At 21.8% G+C, this 21,717-nt stretch overlaps 1 protein-coding gene across 8 annotated transcripts in view; it reads right to left on the bottom strand.

Annotated features, from left to right (window-relative positions):
* LOC129609307 (CUGBP Elav-like family member 4) overlaps nucleotides 1–21,717 on the bottom strand; it is a 168,966-nt gene that overhangs the window by 71,281 nt on the left and 75,968 nt on the right. The window lies entirely within an intron of this gene.

Here is a 21,717-nt window from a genome sequence, read left to right as displayed (position 1 = left end):
CTTTTAAAGATATTGTAATAATATGTAACGTATTATGGACAAAATTAAAATTCATGACTACTGAAATAAGTTGAAGCTGAAGAAGATTTTAAACTAATATTTTTGAGTCTATTATATTTTTAATATAACAAATTTTATTAGTTTTGTTTCGTAAATCTCGTTTTGAGGCAGGAATATGCGTAATTATTTTCGGAATTTTGAATGCAATTAAATTATAATTTAGGTTAGAAATTAAACAATAATAATTATGTTATAAAAGGATTCCAAGTAAATTTTACAAAATTTCGATTTAAAAAATTGAAATTTCTAAATCAAATCGAGCCACAAACTTATAGCCATCATAGTTATAAAATCGTTGAAAATCCCAAAGAAATGTAAGTTTTTTTTTCAGATAGCTATGCCGAAATCATAATGCCGAAGGCAGAACTGTTTCAATTTGTGTCTCATCCGAAAAAATTATAAATCCAAGAAATCAAATTTTTTATTAACATTTTATTCTTTAATAACTATTTTAGTAATTCTTGCCCCTAAAAATATGCAATAAAATTTAGTTATAGGCGAAATATTTTAATTTAATTCCGTTCTTTATAAATTTGTCCTAAGAAAGCTTAAAATTATCATTTGACTTAAAACTGTTTTCACTGTAATTCTGAAACTTGATTTGAAAAAACAATATTGGCTGAGCTCCATGTTGCCATCGTTAACTTTAACTATTTTACAAAGTTACAAAATAACCTTTAAAATTTCATATTTCGGACAAAATTCTTATTAATTAATGTGTTTTGTATTTTAATTAAAAATTCATACTTTCAAATTTGAATAGAGCGACGGAAAAAATTATTTTACCAACCATATAGCTACTTTATTTCATTCTTTTTTAGTATTTAGTTGGTTATCATTTCAATAAAATTTTACAAAAGCATAAAGGATCTCCAAATATCCTTAAAATTTTATTAAATAAAAGTCCATTTCATACATTCATTTTAGTTTTATAATGATACTTAATATTATACTTATGTCATAATATGAATGATATTTCACAGATTTTATGTACTATCTATAAATGTATGTATGTATTGAAGTAATGCGTGAATCGTATATAATATTTCAGGAAAGTACTAATTTTTAATGAAACTAAAAATTCATTGCTTATTGCTTGTAGTAGTAGTAGTAGCAACTGAATTGTATACGAGAAAGTTTTTTTCTATGATGGTTTTTCAGTTATTTTCAAGTTGAATTTTTATAATTTTGAGTATATAATCGTAGAGGATTCTATAGTTTTTGGGTCTAATAAAAATATTGGTATATATAAATTAATATTTACTCTAGTTATTTTGTAATTAGCAAATTAGATAAGTTGTTAACTTGTTTTAATTATATGAGTATTGTATATTTATGTTTGTGCGTTATTTTTTGTGTGCATATGGAAATAAACATTAAAAGTTATGATAATTGTAACAACAGCTGTAATCGTAAAGATAATAGGAATATTTTTTTTTTTGTTAAATGGAAGCAAATAATATGTGGTTTGTATTACGTTACTAAATTTTGTATTTATAGTGAACAAATGTTTAGATTTTATGAGGAATCAAAGAAATAATATTTTCTATTACATTGCAGACAGAATAAATATAAAGCGAAAATTCAGGGAAGTTGAATTTGTATACGTTGAAACATTGGCAGTTGATTAAAGCATTGATTTCTAAAGTAGAATTTTTCATCAAGAAATTGTATTAAAATCCACTTTTATAGGTTTTTATTTATTTAAAGCTAAAATTTGTTATTCTATACTTGAGAAAGAATACTGTGTCAAGAAAGTTTTACTACCAGTAAAACGTTCTTGACACAGTATAAAAACTTTTAAAAAAATTTATTAAGTTAATTGAGAGATTTACTCCTAATTTTGTATCAGGAGATAATTTCTGTTACCTTCTATTTTAAAAGTTAAAAATTAGGCTTACAATTTATAAATAATTGGCCAAAAGCTGAAATTTTATCAAATATGAGAAAGAACTGGTTTTGAAACGAAATAAAACTGAAAATAGAAAACTTTAGATTCACAATTTAGAAGAACAAAATCTTGCTAACATTTCGACAAGCTTACCTTAAGAAAAAGAGCAAAGAGTTAAAAATTCGATTTTGAAGAAATAATTTGTTAAATAAGATTTTGGAGCTTATGAAGTTTAAAAAGAGTTTATGAAGAGAGAGACTGTATTTAATCTGCTTTAAATAAAAAGTTTTCCAAAATAATTTCATTTCACTTAAATTGTTTATTAATTAAAATTTTGTTAAAATACCGAATTAGCAGAAAATAAATACAAAAAGGAAATATACCATTAGAAAATATATTTTTCTTTGAACAATATATTTGCCGTCAATTACAAAATTTTGGGTTAGGAGATTTAGTATTCCTTAAAATTAATAAGAAATCACACTATTTCAAATGTTTACTCAAAAAATTTATGTTAATTATCGAAATAAATTTGTATTCACGCAATACCTATTGCCACAAAAGAAGACTTAAAAATATAAAAATGCTAGAATATTTCCAAAACAGCAATTGCTTCGCATATAAGAATTCATTTGAAAATTAATAATAATTATTCGATAAAATAATAAAAACATCTTCTTATTGTAGACTGTTCATCATTGAAAAGTAGATTAATATTAGTAGATAATTTTAAATATTAAAAATTCAATATGGTGAAAATAACTTTTTTTTAATATTATACAAAATTGAGAATTTCTGTGTCAAAAAACTGAAGTTCAACGAAAGATGTTATCATTGGGGGAAAAAATACCACAACTTTTGACATATAATTTCGTGCTTTCAATCACTTCCTATCACATTTACTTCATACAAATTTTTTCGTACACAAGAGAAGAACATTTTTTCGAGTTGTTTTTTGTTTTTTATTTTTTGTATAATATCAATTCTGACATATTCATGTACAAAAAATGTCAACATTTTCAGCATCACTTTTATTTTTAAATTAATTTGTGTTTTCCATATATGCAATTTTTTTTTAATTCAATTTAATTTAAAACAAAAAATTTTTTTTTCATATTTTCCTTTTTTGTTTATTTTTCCATTTCGATGTCCATTAAATGATCAAAATTTTTTAATGTCTTTAAAATTCGAAGTGACTATGAATCCATTAATATTATAATTAAATTATTTTCATATATTTTAACTTGCATTTAATATTTTAATATACAAAAAAAAAATTGTGTATTTTGTATGTACACAAATGATATATGTGTATAATATATATATATATATATTATGTATAGCTCTAAGTGATGTAAAATGAATACATTATTTTGATCGAATACTAATTAAGGATAATAAAATCAATATATATTTATAAAAAAATAAAAATAAAATTAATAAAAAATTATCTGTAGTCAATTAATTGATAAAAAATATTTAGATTAATGTTGCAAAATGGTTTTTTTATTATTATTTTTTTTGTTAATGCATTATGGAAGATAAACTGGATTTTTGTATATAAAATATTTTTTTCATTTTATTGACAAAAATATTAAATGACATTTAATATTCTTCATTACAATTTCATTTTGCATTAATTATGCATTTACTTGTATATATGGTAATGACAAGAGAAAAATGAAAATAATATTTTAGTTAGATGTTGGTAACACTATAGCTAGGTTTGTTTAATACTAAATGGAATTTGAAATCAATTTCATTACATATTTTATTTAACTCTAATATATAAGAATAAGAGGTAAGTCGAGCGAAAATCGAGCTGCTCGGATAGAAGATCATTGAATTTCATTTATTTTCAACTGTGATTGCTTTTATAGTTAGAAACTTAGTAGAAGATGAGATTGACTGTACACATACGAAGTAAGGAATAAAAAAATTAATTTTTTTTGCAATTTGTTAATGAAAAAAAGTGCTAAAATGTAAATGTAAGTTAATCACTTTGACCACTTATTGAAAAATTGCTGTGCTCATGGCAAAAAAAGTGATTATTTTTACCTAGAAACAGAAAAAATTTTCACCGATGGAGTGAGCAATTTCGATTTTTTTTTTATGAATAATGAATATTGAATTAAAATCTGATCGTATTAAAAAAAACTCGTAAATTACTAATGCAAATTCCTTCATACAACTGCAAAATAGATGGATGACGTAATCAAAGAAAAGAGTCAATGCAGAAAAATTAAAAAAAATTTTCTTCTCAAATTCCAATTAGTTATTCTCCTAATATATTAATAATAAAGATAAACAACTATATGCTGTATTGGTAATTAATAATAATATCGTACATAGATCTTGAATATAGGAGTTATTTAAAGAACAATCAATAACAGATTTTGAGTCAATTAAAGAACATTAATAAAGATTTAACAGCGTACGGACTGACTGCCTTAAGAATAATTCAAATTTAGAATAAAATCAAGAATTACAAAAACCATTTCAATATTGTTTAAATATTGTTTGTTACCACAGAAATTACACCAAATTGCAGTCATTACAGCAATTTTTCGGAAATAATAAATTAAACTCACGTAATTTTTTAATTTAATCCTAAAAGTATGCAAATTTCGTTAATTTTAATATAATCTTGTATTACTTATTCAATTTAATCTTAAATGCTGAATAAAATAAACTACAAAATTAAAATATAAAATTAAAATTTAATTTCTAATAGACAAAAATTTTGATGAAAATTATCAAATATTTAATTGAAATTATCAAAACATATTTAATGGTCTAGAGTTCCGACAATAATTTTTAATTCACTGTATATTTTATTCTTATTTAATTTTTATTATTAATTTAATTAAATTTTGAGGCACGTGTAATTGATTAATTATAATGATAAACATAACTCTATAAAATATGTTTTTAAGATAAAAAAATAAAAAAAAAAAATAATAAAATATTTTTTTTTTATTTATTTATTTAATTGCACAATAATACCCGTTGAATTTTTTTTTGTCTTTTGTTTCAATGCAATTTATTCATGTAGTTCTACATAATAAAAAAAAAGTATTTATATTTATAATTTAATCAAGATTCAATTAAAATAGTTTCTTTTTCTGTATTTTATGGTTATTTTTTGTTTTCTGTAATGTATGAATTTGATCATTGTTTAAAAAAGTAAACAAAAAACAATTGAGATTGTAATTGATGGCAATTACAATGACATATAGTTGAGTCAAACCTTGGGCTTGGCCAAAGTAGAACATTTCCTTTTAACAACTGAAAACACTGCTTTTACGTTTAAAAAATATCTCAATGATTGCATACATTTAGGATGAGGTTAAAAACATTAAAGAGACGTCAACATAATACTCAAAGCAATGTATTGATTGCGTGAGTTGAGAAAAACAATTGAATTTTTTAATGGCATGGCGTTTACCGTTAGCCTTCTAGATTTAAAGAAATTTGGAAAAGCTCGGAGTGTCTAAAATATACATGTAGTGCAGAAAATTCAAACTTTACGAATTTTGACCGGTCTCAACTACACGCCATCGTTTTTCTTCGAGACCGATGTCTCGAAGAAAAACGATGGCTTTTAGATAACGGTGAATTTTTGTCTTGAACGGTGAAAGTCATTTTGTCTTCCGTGGTAGAAGAAACTTGCCACTTTTATGAAATATGAAAAATGTTTACAATTTTTTTAAAATAAATAATGCTGTATGGCATTTTTACGTTTTTGCAGAGGCTATAATTTTTATAGAGGTGGAGATAGGTAAAAATTTTCTTCCACGGAAATAGGTTGAATAATAACGGACGGACAGAGTAAAAGTAATAAGCACTTTTTTTCAAATTTTTTTTTTTGAAAATTTAAATTTGCTAAAAATATTCATCTGCACTGTAATTGCTTCGGTTTATAAAGGATTTTTAACATATAATTATGAACAAATATTTTTGATTTTTTTTGTAAAATTGCTTTATAATTTGATTGTTTAAACAATCTTTAAATATGTTCTGTGTTTTTAATGCAAGTAATGTTAAATTCGACAATTTGTCTTGAGAATTTATAATAATTATAATAAAGAAGAGATTATTTCATTTTTCAAGATTTTAGAATGATTTATTGAAATATGCCTGAATTTAGTTTCAGATTCAAATACCGTACTAAAATTTTAGTAAATTACAAATTAAGATTTACAAAATTAGTTACACTTGTAAAAATAAAAAAAAAACTTCACTAAAAATTTCATAAAACCATTCAATTTATTAAACGACGTTTTCTCCATATTTCACGCGCTACATATTCATGTTTAATTGGACGTATTTTACATATATTTATTCTTATATAATACCTAATAATAATAATTGTAATCCTCTTATAGTGCATTCCTTTTTATTTTAACCATTTATATATTTTAAACTTATTATTTGTGTCACTCATAAACATTTTGTTTTGCAAAATTTTATTTTTTCAATCGCCATTTCATTAAAAAGTCAATATGGAAATTTGAAATATAATATGAGAACTAAATAAAATTAACACGAAATTTTATGGTAAATTTAATATAATACCTTATAGTATTAGAATTACATGTTATGAGAAATATCAAAATATTATGGTGTTATTCAATTATGAGCACGTATCACATTTCAACCTATACAAAAGAAATGCTTTATTGTTGTAAATAAAATTGTTGGATAAAATTTAAAAATGCTACATCGAAACGGGAAAGGAACGTGCAAGTAATTTTATGTAACCAATTCTATTTTACACTTTGATTAAGTGCATTTTAGCCTATAAATGTGGAACAGTTGTACAATTAATCGTTTAGGTAAGATTTTTCCTTTCTATTGCTCATAAGTTTTGCATGATTATTTGTTTGCACAAATACTTTTATGATTCTTATAGCATTGGTAAGAAGGTACGAGTTAAAATTTATTTTATTGAAAAATTTTAAATTTTTCAAGAGTTCGGCTGCCTTCGATATAATAAAAAAGAGTAATTAAGGGCTATAATATTATGTTTATCATTTAGAGAGTCTTGGTATTTTAAAATTTGTAAATTATTAAAATGTTTTAATATTCAAAATTATTTTTCTAATAACATAGATACATACATAAATATTTGAAAAATTTTGTTTGATTTTAGCATGACTGCACAATAAATTCCTTAAATTGTTAATTAAATTAACTGAATTAAATCCTATTTTTTTTTAATTTATTTTTTATTTCATAATAAAATTATGTTTAAGAAGAGACAAAAATCTAATTAATTTATATATAAAATATTCATATAATTCACATACATGTATACAAAAACAAGAATAACATCAATAACAAGAGTATATTAAAATTTTGAAATGGTTGCTATAGAATTTTTCAGATCAAAATTTTTAATAAAGAAAATATACAAAAAATTTCTTTAGCAACAACAAAATAAGAAAAACAACAAGAATAACAAATATCATGTACAAAAATATTCAACAAATGTTCATCTGTTCATCTGCTTTTATATAAAATATTCATCTGCTGTTCCAAAACTCAAATATTCATTCAATGTATATTGAAATTAAGATCAAAGGATGTAACACTTTAGAAATTGTATATATTATGTATGCTTTATATACATATAATATAACAGTATATATAAGTATAGTAATATGCAAGTATAGTATATCAGAAATAATAATATGTTTGTAATATATTGAATAATGTTATGTGTATTCTCAAGGGTAAGATACGATAATCATATATACCAGAATAATATTATATATTTATATGGAATAAATGAAATAAAGCATATTATAATTATATCAATATATTATTATGCCTACCTATATAAAATACATACATAAATGTACATATATGCACACAGGTGTAATATAAAATTATCTCTATACGTACTTTTAATATACACATGTTATATAGATAAATGTATGTAAATGAATATTTATATTAAGTATACTTAATATTAATATACAGGAAAAAAAAAAGAGAATCTGTGTAAATCAACGAATGAATATTCATACATAAATAATTAATTACCTTTAAAATGTTAAATACGTGTGTATATCATCTTGTATAATTTTATACATGCTTTGTAGAGGGTAATCTCATATTAAAATTACTCAATTCATTTATTGAACGTAAATATTATTCCAAGAATTTGAATTTACGAGATTTGGGAGTTTTGTTATATAATTCTTAAACAAAATAATGACCGAAAAAAATTTAAAATATTATCTGGAAAATTTTTAAGAATATTTGTGCTATATAACATCGTGTCTATTAAAAGTGACAGACAGGCTACAAAAAGTAAGTTTGACCCTCGATATTTAATAATTTTGAGTAAAATTGTCTCTGTTTGGTATAGTAGAGTGTGTAAGAGAACTGAGACGATATTCTTATTGAATACAAAATTTTGCAACGAAAATGAGTGCTTCTCCAAAATCGCTTCTTTAATCGTTTTAATTTTTTTAATAAATCGTACTTGAGTCTCCTCGATTTTTTTAGTAACTTATGAATGATTTCGTTATAAGTTTTTATATTTAAGTTAATAAAGACGATCTACAACAAGACGTTGTTGACAAGAGGACATGTTGAGAAGACATTCTAAGATTGTTGAGAATAAGGTGAGTTTCTCTGGAGTATAAAAGCTTGTAAAAATTAAATTTTTACGAGCTTTTATACCCATACGACCTATCTTAAAATGAGTTTATAAATTTATCAATTTGTTTTTAATGTCTATATTTTCCGGTTGTTTGTCTATTCACATGATACTTTGAAATCACATGAAAGCTCAAGGATCAAATATATAGCCCACAATTTAAATGATATTGACACAGTTATTCGATTGCCTAATGTAAAATTTCAAAAGTCATTTGGCTATATATTTGACCAATTTTAGAAATTACAATATAAGAAATAAAATAAAATAATAAGAGTTGTCAAATGGGCCCGTAAATGATTTACCTGAATAGTAACAAATATTGGCTTTTTTTAATTGAACGCATTCTAATTTTTTAACGCAGCTTTACAGTCATTTTCCGAACTTATGTGTAGAATATTGGTTTATTTTTAAATTTTGGATTGCCTATATTTAAATCATTTTATATAATTGAATATAATAATTTGTATAGGTAGGTATAAAATTTTGTATTTACACATGCGTGCACATACTTATTGAATGTATATGAAAAAAAAAAAAAATTATGCTAAAAGAAAAAGCAGAAAAAAAAGAAAATTTTTTCCTTTCCATTTTTTTTTTGTCTTTTTTTTTTTTTGTGTATAAATAATTGAATTTTAAATGATTTCCAATAGATTTGAAGATTTCAAACAATTATTTTCCAATAATCTGAAGAATTTCAAAAGCATTCATAAATTTTTTTTTTATTATTTGTAACTAGAAGGAGCAGCATAAAATTGAAAAATCATTTTAATATAAAATTTATTTTATATTGTTAAAAAAAAATATTTTATTGAATATTTATTTGAAAAAAGAAAAAATTATTCAAATTTAATTCAGTGAATATCATTTTTGTTTTTTTTTTTTTGTTTTTGAATAATATAGGAAAAGTGAATAGGGTAAAAATATTTAATAATAAAATATTATTCTTTAAAAATTAAATTAATTATTTTTTTATTAATAAAATTCTAAGGAATTTGCATATATGAATATGTAAAATAATGATTCTTAATATTATTCATACATGAAGAATGAATATTATTAAATAAAATTATTTTATAGAAAATAATGAAAATAATAAATAAATTCTATATGTATAATTAATATATTGGAAATGATTTCTTAGAGTATTTCAATTAAGTTTTTTTGAGATATTAAGAGGCTGCTCTACTTATATTATCTTGTTGTCCTTGCAAAAATTTAAAGTATTCCAATAAAAATATATTTTCTAAAGTGTCAATGAATAAAATAAAATGTTAATGATTTAATGCAAGAATTTAAAAGTGAATTTGATTGTAGGTTTAAATTTGTTGAAAAAATTAAAAAGGACCCATAATAGATTGTAATTTTAATTATAAATAATTAGTTTCTGTAAGGGTCTTTATGGCAGCTGCCACTAAACAATAAACTATTTACCAAAAATTTTGTAATACAAAATGTAAAATAATTATTAAAATTTGTAAAATAGAATATTATTTTAATTTATATTTTAAAAATTAAAATTGTTATAATATTGTTAAATTAAGTATTAAAAATTAAATTTTAAATAAAGTTGTATTAAACTAAAGGTTTTTAAATTAGCACTTTTATCTTCAACTTGTAAAAATATTTTTCTTAAAAATAATTTGTTACTTTATTAAAATTTTAATAAAACTTTCATTCATATATTTAGGATGAACAAAAATTGCATATATTTAGGATGAAAAAAAAAAAAAAAATGATAATATGAGAAGAGGCGGATGTTGAAAAAAATTTCCTTCTAACGAAATAAACCATTTATTAATGTTTAACAACTACTAAAATTTTAATTTTCTACGATTTATTGACTAGAAGAAAAACGATATCAAAAATTTAGAAAAAACGTTATTAATTTTATGTCTAAAATTGTTTTTCTGAAGTTTCCATGGTATGCAACGGTAAAAGAATTCCGCCACTATTTTACTACTGTATTGCAAAATTTGAAAAATGTTTATGATTTTTTTTAATGTAAATGGTCGAAAAGTGGCTTTTTTACTTGTTTTAGCGGTATAACATTTAGTGGAGTTGGGTTTGGGGAGATTGGTGAAAATTTTCTTCTACGGAGATAAGTTTCTATTAAAAATATATTTACTTATGAAATTTCAGTTATCTATTTTCAAGCGTGTTGAAGGTTTGTAAACAGAACTGATGGACAGATTAAAATTAATCAGCACCCTGTTGGATTTTTTTTGGAAAAGTGCTCAATTAAATAATAGAACAAGTAATATTGTGGCAACAAAAAAGCCCTCTTCCATTAATTTCTAGTTACCCCACTTTCGGAAAAACTTATGTTAACAATTTTCAATTTCACATTTTATAAATTCAAATTATAAGATTTAAAAGGTATAAAAACTACTAATGGGGTTTTATTAAAATGAATTGTACTAAACGCTTCACATCCTTTCATATCCTTACTAAAATTTTTTAAAATTCTTTTAACTTAAATAAGGATTATTTTTTTTTATCAATTGTTAACAAACACAATTTTTCATCAATCACACGAAATCATATTCAGTTTATTATTGGTCAGGAGAAAATTGGTCTTTATTTACATTTTTTTTTTATTTCAGTATATTATTAAAGAAAATTTTTAATTTGTTTATTTTAAATACGAAATAAACTTTTAAATATAATTTATTCGAATTGTTTTATAAGAGGTTCTTAAATTTTAAAAAATTTGAATAAAATAAATAAATTTTTATTTTTACTTTGCGTTGATTTCTTATATCCTTTTGTGCTTTGGATTTCTTTTTGAATTTCAAATATTTATTAATTGAAAATAAAAAAAAAAATTGTCTTAATAATTGAATGGAATTGGGAGAAAAAGACTTTGAAATTGAAAAATATTTTTTATTTACTGAATGATTTTTTTTTTACTTTTTATTTTTTGGAAACATTTCAAAACCGCAACAGAAAATTCCATTAAAAGGACATTTTTTTTTGCTCGTTTTATATATATATGTAAGGAAATGTATGTGTATAATATTGGTATAAATAAACAGTTTATATTTGTTTTTATATTCGCGTCGGCAATATGCCAACTGAATGAATAAAACAAAACCGGGAAAAAAAATCGCTAGTAATGAGGAATAAAATGAGGAAAGGAAAATAAATACAAAATTAAAGGGCGAGCCTTTTACTACTCCTTCAAATTCGTTCATCATTTATATGTATACACTAATATGAATAAATATAATATATATATATATATATATATAGGGAATGATTTATTCAGGATAATTTATTATTCCATTTGGCCAATAAATAAAAATGGAATAATAAAAAGAAAAAGAAGCATTTAAAACAGGGAAAAATGAAGTCAAAAAAAAAAATTAAATATAAGAGAAGAAGGAAAAGGACGACAAAAATAGAGAAAAAAAAAAATATATGTACATAAGTTTAAAAGATTAACAACCAGAAGAAAAAGCGAAAAATGAAAAAGAAAAACGAGTCCAGAGCCAGACTAACTGTTGCTTTTTTGCTACAAACTGAATGGATTAATGATATCACATGAAAATGGAGACAGAAAGATGCAAAACTTAATAATGGGCAAAAGAGGAAGAAAGTAAGAAAAAAAAAACAGAAGAAAAAATGGAAAAAATATAAAGACAAAAAAAAAATTACAGAGAAAATTGAAAATGAAAATTCTTAGCACTTAAGTTTTCTTTCTCTTTCTTTCATTTTTTATTTTTCTCATTTCTTTCTCTTTCCCATTTACGAATTTATTCTTTTTTTTGCTTCTTCATAATAAATATGGAGTAAAAGCATATTAAAAGGACATTTTTATATGTAAAAATTATTTTTTTTTTAATAAAAACAAAAAATACACTACAGTGTGTACTTAAATTGGATAAAAGTACAGAAAATAATAAGAAAGATTGTAAGTTACATGAACACATATACAGCCTCCTCGTTATATACCTAAATATAGGAATGGTATAAATGAAATATTGGTAATGTGTTGATTATAAATTGTGTGAATGTGTCAGAGAAAATTTTTTTAAATCAGCAAATTAGGTTGTAAGTTAAAATATTAAAATACTAAATGTTATCTGTTGAGTTAAAGTCAAAGATTCAACATTTTTTTGATTATAATGGGTGATTTAAAGAAAAACGCAAAAAAAAACCTTTCAAATTTGCGTGTCATTTGAATTGCCAATTCGGTCGTTGCCATTTACATTTTGAATACAACTTTATAGAAATGTTGACCACGACCACGTTTCAGGTGGTTATTTCGAAGGCTATTCATTATGAACGAATTTTGATGTTTATTTTGCAACAAATTTATATTTTGTAAAAGTAATTGCTCATCGAACGGAGTTTATTAGTAGTAGTGCTTTCATTACGAAGTAGTAGTAGGTACTATCTTTCATTACCAAGTAATAGTTAAATATTAATAATTGGAAGATGTCTTTCTAGTATAAGTCTCTTACGATACATAAAAGTTTTTTTAACCTTAAAAATTATTTTCTATGTTATTCAAGTTCATACATTCAAAAAAAATAATAGAATTCATTCCAAAACGAATTGTTAAAGTAATTTTTTGAAAAATTAATACAAAAAGAAATATTTTGCATATATTTAGGCGAACTATTAAAAAATAAGTTTGAATTGAGTAAAATAAAAAATATTGTTTATAGATTTATGGAATTTGAAATCTGAAATACGCTTCTGCTCCGCTCTTTTCAAAAAAATTTAATTGGTTCGATCGTTTCTTTCATTAACAAAGTTGAAATATAAAATGAATTTCTCAAGCACTGATCAAACATATTATCGAATTATGCAATCTCGAACTGGGATGACTTATTTATGAATATTTTAATTTTAGCTTGAAAATATAACAATAATTAATAATTTTTTATAATATTTTTATTGAAAGTTCAATACTGAATGAGATAAAATAAAATAATTCGATAACTAGTTCGAGCAAACAGTTATAAGACACAAAACGTTAAAAATAAATTGCCATAATTAAAGTGTTGGCCAATTTTGATGCAATAACTACTATTAAACCATGAATCAAACAAGTAAAACTTGTAATATAAAACGGACGATCAGTAATTAATATTGAAATTTAGTATATTTTCAAAAACAATTATTATAAAAGCGTTAAAAGAACTTTTATATAATGACAGTGAAAACATTAAACGTTCTCTATATACATATTCATTTATTTACATTCAGTATATATACATAATATATGTGTCTTTAGTAATTAAAGCCTGAAATCATTGGATCTCTAAGGACTCTCATGGTATAGGCATTAATAAATTATAAAAGGGTGAAAGAAAAAAAAAACGAAAGAAAAATAAAAAATATTTGCTCTATTTTTACATTTTCTGCTTTAATAAAAACTTATATATAATATAGCCAAAGTCTTTTATAATTTTTTTAACTCTTCTTTCCATTTTCTACAATATTATTGTTGTTGTTTTCTTCTTTTGGATTTTATTTTTTGCAATTTGTTGAAAATGGTTCAATTAAGAATTTTTAATTATAATTCGAAAAATGAGTGTTAAAGAAAATGTTTAATTAATTAACTGAAAAAATGAAAGACATGCACCACAACGCAGCACTGCAGTATAATACATAAAATATTTATATACATAATATGAATGTAGATGGGAAAGTGATGTATTTTGTATCCGTCATGATTGATGTTTATTGGAAAGTATATTTAAAAATATTGTACTGTTATATTGTAAAGTGGATTTTCTTTCTCTTGAAAAGAATTAATCGTTTATATAGCGGACAACACTATATACAAAAAAAAAAAAAATTAAATAAAATTTTCACATTCACAATAAAATGAAATGTGAATTTATCTTATCATATAGATTTTTTTTTACTTTTAAAAGAAAATTGAGAAAAAAAAATAAAAATTATAAAAGTAATTTTTCCATTGAGTAATTATTGAAAACAACAAAAGTTAAAAATTAAAAAGAATTAATTTAATAGATTATTTTTTTCTTTTTTTGAAATTTATTTTCATTCTACCACATTTTTATTTTAAAAAATGAGGTAAGCAGAAACGGGGAGTTTCGATGTCCAATGATATAAGAAAAATTATATTGAGAATAATTTTTAAAATGCAATGAGGTCTATTAAACAGAAATTATCAGAATGTAGGAATATAAATTTAATTATTTAATTAAATAAGCCGAATTCGTTTATCTGAACAATTCATGAAATTGAATTGAGGCTATTTGAGAAAATTGAGCATATAAATATTGTTCGTAGTAGTATTGCATTGGGAGTTATTCCTTTTTAAATTTTATTCATATTTATCTGCAAAATTTTTAGTAAATCAAAAAACTCACTAAAAGATTGTTAGTCCGTTAATTTTTCTTTATTAAATATTCACAATTTAGTTGATTCAATTTTATTAAATTCAAATGAAGTGGTAACTATAGATTCTCTTTTTTAGGTAACATTTAAATTTGTTTCAGATTGAGAATTCATTTAATTGTAATCAGTGAAAACTATAAAATACCAAGACAATTCAATTATTAATAATTATTTTCATTTTAACTACAAAATCTTTCAGAGTCAAAGTACATATGGTATTGTTATGCTTTTAAAAATTTTAATATTATAATAAAATAACTATGAGAATATTTTTATGATCGTATTCTGAATATTTTTAAATTTTTAGTACATTGTCCTTATTATGTTTCATTAAATTACCAAGTATAGTAGTATTTAAACCTAGTACTTAATACTTATTTATTATATGTTCAATTTGAAACTGTATAAATTGTATTGAAATCGATTAGCGAACTATAAACAATTATTATTACTCGAAGTTAATAAATTACGGATTATTAATATTTATCATGTAATAATGTACCAAATAAAAAATATTTTATATTATTATTGAATTTATGAATAATATTATAAAAATATACAAGAGTTGGGTATACTAACTAATAAAAAATGGCACTTAGATTGAATATAAAAAATTGATTTACTTCAGTTATTTTATGATTACTATTAGATTATCTTACGTGCTTATGGGAACCATAATAAAATGAAATTTTGATATATGAGTTATAATTGGGTAACCTAAATTATTGGTTTCACTAAATTGCATAGGTAAATTTTGTTTTCAATGTTAGATTGCATTGAATTGCTTCATTAATTGCATTACTCGATCTCGGAAACTTATTATGGTATATGAAAGATTGTGCCTAAAAAGATTTAAAATATTGCAAATTTAAAATACACGAGTCGACTAATAATTTACTAATTTTTATTTCTTAAATATATTAAAGCCTTAAGTACTTAAGGACTTCATTGAAAATTCAAAAAAAAAAATAATCTCTAAAAATTGCTCTTATTTAAGGTAAATAATTTATTAAGTAATTTAAAATTTAAAATATAGCCTTTAATTTAAATTTATAAGAAAAAAAAATCTCATATTTCTCTTATGTGCTTTTCGTAAACCATAAATAATTTAAAATATTACTGCAGCTTTAAATGATTATTCAATTTTAAATATTTTCCTTTATACATACTTCTTAAGTATGTATATGTACCTATATGAGTTTATGTTTATAAAAATGCGTGTGTGCGTAAATTTAATATTCAACACGCATAAATATCTCTTATTACTGTAACATTTGCACTCATACTCAAAAGCCAAAGAAAAAAAAACAAACAATAAAAATCTTTTCGAATTCAATAAATTTGAAATCAACAGGAAATAAATAAATTTTATTGATACAATTTAAATGTAGGCCGTTAAAGCTATTAAAATAATTTGGTATCATAAAAATAAAATCACATTTTTAAGTATATACTACATACTATTGATTGGTAGAATGAAGTTTGAATAAGGAATATACATGAGACGTCATTTATGCCATGTAAGCAAAGAATAAATATGAATTTTTTTCGAAATTTAATTTTGATGTTTGTAGTTTGGATAATTTAATCGAATATTCAGAAAAGATGAAATACTTTAATATAAATCTTTACAGTTTCGAATTATGATAAATTTAACATATTACATTATCTTTAATGCGAGTACAAAGTATACGAACTTATTGAAACTTCAAATAATTTAAATAAGAAAATATTGTTGAATAACATTTTAGGAATGATTAATTCAAATATATTTATAATAATGAGTTACTCAAAAATAGCATAGAACAACTCATATTTACATTTTTTTTTTTTCAAAAATTGTGTTTCAAAATATACGGAATTTTAATTAATTTGGAATTAAAGTGAAGTGATGAGAGAATTGGTGAACAAAAGTGGTAAAATTCAAAAAGTATTTTAATATATTTTTTACTGATATTACAAATAACATTAGCATTAATTGTTATTATTACTTAAAATATTAATAAAATTAAATTACATGAATTTTTTCTAAATCTTTAGAGTCAAAGTGCTGTAATCATGAAATGTATTTCGTTATACCTTCAAATTCTAAAAAAAAACTAAAAAAGCAAAGATTCAATATATGAGATTTTAAAAAATGAAAGTTATTATAGTATAAATTTCATATACAATGTCCGAACGATTGAAACATTTAAGACATTTTGATTCTGAAGGACTCGTTTAACATATAATAATTATTTCTCTTAAAAAAATAGTTAAAAAAATTGTTTCATTTATTTTTGCAAATGCTAAAAATATTTTTCATAATCATCCAAAAATATTGCATATGTTACGGCGACCATATAAAATTCCTTTTAATATGTATTCGTTAAAAATTATAATAAAAAACCTTCAAATTGTTATTTTAATACAGGCGCAAGCCATTTTTTTTTTTGAAAAATTAAAATATAAAATTATTTCGGCATAATTTATGAATTTAACTGCCTACTATATACTGAGTATAATAAACATTAAACAAACATAAAATTAAAATACCCGTGTTTAGGGGAAATAATCCTTATAATTATTGTTAATAATTTGTTATGCACTAATTATTTAATTATTATTAATATTTGTTTTCATTTTTTTTTCGGCTAGAGTATAATTCAATAAATTTTAGTCTTAATAATTTATCAATTTTCTACTATAAGTGGAAGTGGGGTGGGGGAGTGAGGATTGCGTTTATTATACATATACTTTCATAATAATTGCTATTACAGGCGAATAAAAATATTGAACATAAAATAATACTGAGGGCTAATTATTTTTCTATATTATTATTATTATTATTATTATAAGGATTGCTTACAGTTATATTAAATAATCTATTAAATTATTTATAGTTAACAAATATTATTATAAATTTAGATTATTACATAAATATTAACATTTATAAACAATTAATTAATTATATTATAATTTCAAATTATATTGCTTAATTATATTATAGGTTTTGGTATGCGAAACGCAACAAGAATTAAATTTAATTAATTGAAAATTTGACTTTGTAGAAATAATTATTGTTGGAGGCATTTTGTTATATAACATTAATAAATTATATTAATAATTTATTTTATTTAATATTTAAATAAAATATCCTTTCATGTTAAATTTTTAATTATTAAATGGAATTTATTATAGTTTTAATTAAAAGTTTGTGTTTTTTTTTCACGTTTTTCCTTTCTTATCCTTAATACGAATTATATATAATATATTTTTGTTCTTATTTTTATATACCTTTAATAATAATTTTCTACTTCAATAATTAAGTTATTCTTGTATAACTTTGTAACTAAATATTATGTTTATAGTGGTAGCATTATTGTATTGAATGAGGGATGTTCGAATTTTAATGATTAGAGAAAATAAAATTAATTGGTAAAATTTAAGGCAAATACAAAGAATTTCAGTTTAAATTTTATAATACTCAACTATTGTAAGGATAATTTATTATTTTATAATCTATTTCTAATAATTTCCACGTTTTAAAAAAAATATGGAATTTTATGTCTCAAATTATAACTGCTTCAGTAGGCTCTCATTATCGCCAATTATAATGTGACATATTATTCACAATGTGTATTTTGAGAATTACATAAAAAGTTGGGCTGTGTTTTGTAACTCAACACTTTAGCACTTACAAAGAATAGTTTTAATCGATTAGAACTCAAACCTGAAGCATTACAGAGAAATGTTAACATTGTAGAGACTTGCTAATATTGCAATTTATAATAATTTTTCACAGTTCTCTTGAAGGAAATATAATTTTTGCATAAAACTTAAAAAAGAAAAATTTTAATATTATTATTCTTATATTAAATTGTTATAAAGAGAATTTAAAATACCCAAATGAAATATGGAATTTGTAATTAATTTTATATATAAAAAATGTTTATGTTCGAAAAAGAAATTAAATTAAGAAATTCTTAAGGCAATTAAATATTTTCATTTGTTTAAAAATAATTTCACTTCGTTGTAATAAATGATACTTTTTGCAAAGCATATTGTATAATTGCGACTATTATACGAGTAACTTGAATGTACATATAATTAAAATCATATTATATAATATTTTATGTACCTACAAAATTTATATTTCAAATTTAAGGATTTAAGAAACCGTTAACGTAATTTCAAAAGATTCTTCTACTTACTTATATAAAATATATTATAATATTTAAATATTGTATTTACACATGTACTTCCAGAATAATAAGCAGAATATATATATATATATATACGAATATTATAATTCATTTGTAAGGTAATTATATATAAATGAATAATATTAGGTGGAATAAGGCATATTAATTTTATACGGCTTTGATGTTAAATCAACCAATTAATTATGAATATGAATTATGTATGCGTATATTTTAAATATGTATATTAATTCATACAATATACTGTTGAGCATAATGTGCAAGGGTATATACTTACACATAATTTACGAGAGTATTTTAAGTGTTATAGGAAGCGAAAAAATTTTTTAGCAATATATTAAAAATTTTTCATTATAGAATTTGAAAATCTAATATTTTTTTTTAAGGATCTAATGTAAAATTTTCAAGTATCTTGCGTTGTATACATTGGTTTGGGTCATTGATAAAAATAAACACATTTTTCACTATAAACTTACTTCACAAGCTGAGATTTTTAAACTGGTTGCTTGTGCTAGTAATAGTAACTTGGATTTTAACCAGTCATCGGGCAGTTTGTGAATATAGAGTTGTTGCAAATTTTTTAAATGTAGCATTTTAATATAACATTTTGAAAACAAAAATTTTAAATAAAGACTTTGAAAATTTTGTAATTTAGATATTGAATCGGCTGGATCTGTTTTTGCAGAACTTTTTCAAGTCTTAATTTTATGAATAACATTTTTTGCTTTTATTTTAACTAAGTCTAATAAAATATACCCAGAAACCACTTTAATTGATAAAATTACAAAAAAAATTTATAAAAGTTTTTAATAATAATTTCTCGAACACTTTGCGAAATTCGAACATTTTCCGAAATCAAATAAATTTTCAGTAAAATATTTGTTTTTTTTTTTTCGATTTTAAAATGTTTTCACTATTAAGAATATTTTAATAAATTTATGGAACACCTCGTACATTATTATTATTATACATATTAGTTTTCAACATTATACATATTACATGCATATGTATACGCATATTTATATACATATATAATGTATATATAAAATATTTGCTGAATTAGCTTAATATTTTCCATAAAGAAAATTAAAATGAAATAAATTAGAATCAAAGTGAAATTTGGAAAAATAAAAATGGAAAATAATTAGAATAAAATAATTAAAAAAAAAAAAAAACACAAAAATAAAAAATAAGGACCTGATTTCAAAATGAAATTAAAATGAGAATATTTTTTTGTTTTTCTTTTAACTAAGTTAGATGGGAGAATTCAAATTAAAATTTTTGTAAATTTTATAGGTGTTTTTTTGCTTCGAAATAATCGAAAATTTTGTAAATATGATGAAATTTGGTCTAAGTTTGAATTTCCTAGAATTTATTTCGAAAGTTGGGAAATGAATATCCGAATTTGAATTCAGTAATGCAAGTCAAAAAGTTATTTTAATTAAGTTTGATATTTCTAGTTCAGAAATTATATTTTAATAGCTAAAGATTTTTTTTGGTATACTAAAATATTTTTTGATGCTTATTTATAGAAATTTTGAGTTAAACGATTTCAAGTAACTTGTTCGTTTCAAATTGATTTTCATATGCCATGTAATTTTTTAATATCGTTATTTGCATACTTTTAGGATGGAGAAAAGAAATTATATTTATTATTTTTTTATATGATTTAATAATATAATGGTTAAATTGGACAGTTAAGCAAGTAAAATGAATTCTAATTATATCATATGAATTTTTTGATTCGAAGAATGACTGAAAATTTGTATTTTGTAAATTTTAAGATCCAATGACATGGAAGTTTTTGTATGTTTTATGAGACGATGACAATTAAAGTATATCATCCATTGTTAATCTATATTGTTGTAGTTAAATATTTATGTAAAATATTTAAAAAAATTAATTCAAGTCTCAAGATAATTTAGAGTTAATTTTAGCTGACAATTTTGTCTAAAATTTGGCTACTAAATCAGTAAGAAAAATTAGCTGCTATTTGGGCATATTATAGGTATTAGTTGCAAAAATTATTTTCTATGAAGCTTTTAGCGGCTATAAATTTTACTGTGGAAAATATTCAAAAATGTCTTCTAAATATGTAAAGATTTCTCTTAAAGGCTAATTTTATATAAGGAAATATGTAAAAGTTTCAGCTTTGCTTTTCAAAATTTTAAAAGACAAAAATCGCTAAAATGTAGAATAATGTTTTCTATAATTTAAAGTATTTATTATTGTTGATATGATTAGATTAATTAATCCCCATATCATAATGGTAAGAGGACATTTATCGAATACAATATCACAAATTTTAAATAATTTTATCAATATTTACAAAATTTTTTTTCATTAAAATTATTAAAATTTCATATTGGAATATTTTAATTATAAAATTATTTTTGTCCATCTACAAAATTTACATTTATTTTAAATGAACACTCCCATTTACATAATTAGCATTTAATTGTATAGTATTTAAAAAAAAATTCTTTTTCGATTATAACAAAAAAAAA

This window comes from Condylostylus longicornis, unplaced genomic scaffold (assembly GCF_029603195.1).
Source record: "Condylostylus longicornis isolate FDR11 unplaced genomic scaffold, ASM2960319v2 ptg000038l, whole genome shotgun sequence".
Taxonomy (NCBI): Eukaryota; Metazoa; Arthropoda; class Insecta; order Diptera; family Dolichopodidae; genus Condylostylus; species Condylostylus longicornis.
This window is presented reverse-complemented; position numbering and strand designations above follow the sequence as displayed.